Source organism: Euphorbia lathyris, chromosome 1 (assembly GCF_963576675.1).
Source record: "Euphorbia lathyris chromosome 1, ddEupLath1.1, whole genome shotgun sequence".
NCBI classification, from domain to species: Eukaryota; Viridiplantae; Streptophyta; class Magnoliopsida; order Malpighiales; family Euphorbiaceae; genus Euphorbia; species Euphorbia lathyris.
The window spans coordinates 78,338,111-78,343,310 of NC_088910.1; positions in this window are offsets into that span (position 1 = coordinate 78,338,111).

Genomic DNA, 5,200 nt, shown 5'->3' on the forward strand with positions numbered 1-5,200 from the left:
GTGCGTTTTTTTTGGATGACAGGATTCTGTGATCGGAATGCCATATGTGAATCGAGCGCATTTTTTAATTACACTTTCAGATGACAGAAATTTAAAATACTGTCACAAAAAATATTCAGACGACACGAAAACACATTCTATCATGTATCTTGTGTCATGTGAAAGGAAAAATGGCATAGTGATTACTAAACTGAAACATCACTGAACTGAAACATCACTGTACCAAAACATCATTGTACTGAAACATCACTGAACTGAAATATCACTATACTGAAACATTATTGAACTGAAAAATCACTAAACTGAAACATCACTCAACTGAAATATTACTGAACTGAAACATCACTAAACTGAAATATTACTAAAATGGAACATTAATGAACTGAAACATTATTAAACTGAAACATCACTAAACTGAAATATTATTAAACTGAAACATTACTAAATTGAAACATTACTAAACTGAAACATCATTGAACTAAAATTTTACTAAACTGAAACACCATACCACCAAAATTTTACTAAACTAAAACATTACTAAATTGAAACATTACTGAACTGAAACATTATTGAATTGAAATTTTACTAAACTGAAACATCACTGAATTGAAACATCACTAAACTGAAACATCACTGAACTGAAATGTTACTAAACTGAAACATGACTAAAGTGAAACATTACTGAACTGAAACATCACTTAACTGAAACATTACTGAACTGAAACATTGCTAAACCGAAACATTACTGAACTGAAACATTACTGAACTGAAACATCACTAAATTAAAATATTACTAAACTGAAACATCACTAAACTGAAACATCACTAAACTGAAACATCACTGAACGGAAACATCACTGAACTAAAATATTACTAAACTGAAACATTACTAAACTAAAACATTACTAAACTGAAACATTACTAAGCTGAAAGATTACTAAACTGAAACATTACTGAATTGAAATATCACTGAACTTAAACATCACCGAACCAAAATGTTACTAAACTGAAACATCACTGAACTAAAACAATACTAAACTGAAACATTACTAAACTGAAATATTGCCAAACTGAAACTTTACCGAACTGAAACACAACTAAACTGAAACATTTCTAAACTGAAGCATTACTAAAATGAAACATCACTGAACTGAAATATCACTCAACTGAAACATTACTGAACTGAAACATCATTGAATTGAAACATTACTGAATTGAAACATTATTAAACTGAAACATCACTGAACTGGCATATTACTGAACTAAAACATCATTGAACTTAAATATTACTAAACTAAAACATCACTAAACTGAAATATTATTGAACTGAAAATCACTAAACCGAACATTACTGAACTGAAATTTCACTAAACTGAAAATTACTAAACTAAAACATCACTAAACTGAAATATTATCGAACTAAAACATTACCTAACTAAAAAATCACTAAACTGAAACATTACTGAATTGAAACATCATTAAAATGAAATTACTAAACTGAAACATCACTGAACTGAAATTTCACTACACTGAAACATCACTGAACTGAAATGTTACTAAACTGAAACATTACTAAATATTACTAAACTGAAACATTACTAAACTGAGATATCACGGAACTGAAACATTACTGAACTGAAACATCACTGAACTGAAATATTACTCAACTGAAACATCACTGAATTGAATTCTTACTAGCTGAAACATTACTAAACTAAAGCATCACTGAACTCAAATATTACTCAACTGAAATATCACTAAACTGAAACATTAATAAACTGAAACATTACAAAACTGAAACATTACAAAACTGAAACATTACTGAACTGAAACATCACTGAACTAAAATATTACTCAACTGAAACATCACTAAACTGAAATGTCATATAAAGAAATATAGGAAGACAAATAAATGAAACGAATCTGTTATTTGAAAAAAATCGCATGACATAATTGATTATGCCCTATATTATTTGTAAAACGCTACAATGATGGAAATCATTATGCAAACTGTCATCATAGTTACCAATATGCCAATTTTTCATAAATTTCTTGACATTTTTAATTAGTAGGATGTCATTCAAGGGTAATAGAGGTGATGGTAATAATAAATAAGTCGTCATCGGAATATGCGTAAGATGACATCATACCAATAGGCTGATATCATGTGAGACTAATTCAAATGACATAATGCAACCATCGTCTGAAGGGCCATCAAATGGCAATGAGCCCCGTGATAGTTTTATTTTCTTCCGGACGACGGTTTTGAATCGTCGTCTGAAAGGCTTATCGCCGTAGTGTTTATATATGTGGTATAAACCTTAACTATGTAAAATATATACTTATTTTTAATTATTAAGACTTAATTAGAATTATTTACATTCATACTAAACATCTGTCTTACAATAAATAATGGAAATTTTGAGAAATTTTTACTAAAAGTGTTTTCGTAATACAAAATGTCATATAAAAAAATTAAATTAATAACTTAAAATGTCATATAAAAAATGTCCGGAGTAATCCAAATAAATTTTGGATTGGAAGCCTCCCCAAAATGACATTGTTTTGTACGTAAATATTGAATTCATCCTCCAATAATTATAGAGCTAAATTTATAGATTATTTTGAAGTTGAAAAGTAATGAAATAACAATAATAAAACCAAAATTCTAATACATTTTACCCTCATTTTGTAATATATTATCATAGCATCCATCCATCATGGTTTATAATCATTTTTTTAAAACGAGAGAATGAGGTAGTTTAATATTGTAAAGAATCAATTAGTAATATTTTCTTTTAAAGAATTGCCCAAAAATAACTTTTATTTCTTGTAAATAAAGTAGGGATAATTTATATTATTGAAAAAAATAGATTAGTCTCTACATAGAAAATATTGTAATCTTAAGCTTAATATTTACAGTTTGTTGCAATTTACATGAACCTAAACTTTAATCATCGGTTCGGTTAGCCATCTTTCCCAATTTAATTTTTCAATTTCCAATTCAGATAATGGGTTTATTGTTTTTTTTTCCACCCCTATCATTGATAAAAAAAACTAAGGAAAATATGCCTATTGGAACGAAAGTTGAATATTGTATAAATTGTAATAGTAAAAAAGAAACTAACTCCATACTTTATATCTTTCCTTTTTACTTTAATTTGATTCTATTTTTCCGGAAAAAAGAAAATTGAAATGAACTTCAATTCTATCATGCATATTCAATGGAAGGGTATAGGTGTTTTTTTTCACATATGGTAATTCAGATGGTATGATTCTACATATTATTCATAATTATATGCATTTATGGAATGTATTCAATTTTTGGATGGTTTTTTTAACAAAAAAAAATATTAAAATTAGGACCCTAATAATTTAACGCTAATTTCAATATGAAGAGAGAAAGTCTAATATATTAAGGGTTAAGGTGCAAAAATACCCCTAACATTTTGGGTCAGGAGCAATTTTACCCTTAATGTCTAAAATTAGGCAATTTTACCTTTAACGTTGGTAGCCAGGAGTAATTTTATCCCTAACGTTCGTAATTTGGGTCAATTTTAGACACTATTATAAAAGACAGATATTGTTTTTTATTTTGCACCAAATGCATCATGCATATCAATTCGTTCTTAAAAAAGGATTTCGTGTTTTTTTATAATTTAATAATAGAATTGGAGATTAATATTTATAAATTTGGTGTATTTTTTTAATTTTTTTTATCTAATTCGTACAAAAGACATTATATTTTTATTTTTTTTTTCACATCCCAATATATGTGATTTGTTAGTGATAAAATGATGTATGTGTGAAGTATAGATGACAAGATTCATGATCGAGAAGACAATTTGATGAATTATTTCTCAAATTAACCCAAATTATCAATGTTAGGGGTAAAATTGCTTTTGGCTACTAACATTACGGGTATAATTGCTTCTGACCCAAAAAGTTAGGGGTATTTTTGCACCTTAATCTATATATTAATTAAGGAGAGAGAAACATGATGTGTATTTATTAAGGAGTTATGACATATTGGTTCCATGATACAGGTACAAAATTACTCAAAAGAAGACGTCTTCTTGTATAAAATAAAAACATCGAAAGAAAAAAGTTATTTTTTGGAAGTTTGTTATATCTTGGAGGGTTAATACACATATTTACCCTTGTATTTATTCGTTTTAGCACATATGACCTTATATCAAATAAACGTACAAATATCTCCTTATACTTTTCAAAACATAGCAAAAATGCCCTAACCTAAACAGAACTTTTATTTGGATAACTCTGTTAATCCAGTCATCCCAGCCCTCATGAAAAATACAACACGTGGCATAGGAATATAAAATGGAAAAAAAACCTAACACAACTAATCGCCATCTAGCGGACTCTTCTCCTTCTCTCATTGAAATCCATTGCACCCGTCTTCTCTTTGAGCGATCGATGAACGACATGAGGGATTCCATTTCGATTCCTTTTGGATGATTCCTTTCACGTACCGATGATTCTTTTCATTTGTTTCTTATTCGAAGGTTTCAATCTGTATTTTGCCCTTCTTCGATTCATTCACTAATCGGTGATTTCTGTCAGATCTCTTAGCCTGGGTAAGTTGTTTGCTGTCATTTACATTTTTTGAAGGTGTAAAATATGTGCAGATTTTAAGACGTTGTTCTAGTTATCTTTTTTACAGTATTTATGGTTTTTTAATTTTTTATTATCAAGAATCTTGAATCTTCCGTTTATGTACATTATTCAGCATAGGGGTGTTTGGGTAGATTTGTACTGGACTTGCTCAATTTTTCGAATTGAGCAAGTAGAGTCATTTTTTTTTGGGGGGTTTTGTTATATTTTTTGGTTTATTTAATTGTCATATTTTTTTTTGGGTCTGAATCCGCCTTGAGGATGTCGATGACCTCTACTGATTTCTGCAGATGGAAGAGGTGTTTGTCCTTTGGGCAAGGAGTTTTCTCTATTTACCCTCTCTCCGAGCCAGATCGAAATAATTTTACTTTGATCTAACCCTCTGGTGTTTCTAGCATGTATTTAGGAAACCTTCAAAATCTGCAAACTTTAGATTTAGGTATGAATTTCTTGAATGGAAGCATTCCTGAAAGTATTTGCAATTGGTCCTCCTTGCAATGTTTTCATACTGATTCTTACAATCTCACTGGGTCATTACCTAGGAACATAGGGAATTTAATTAACT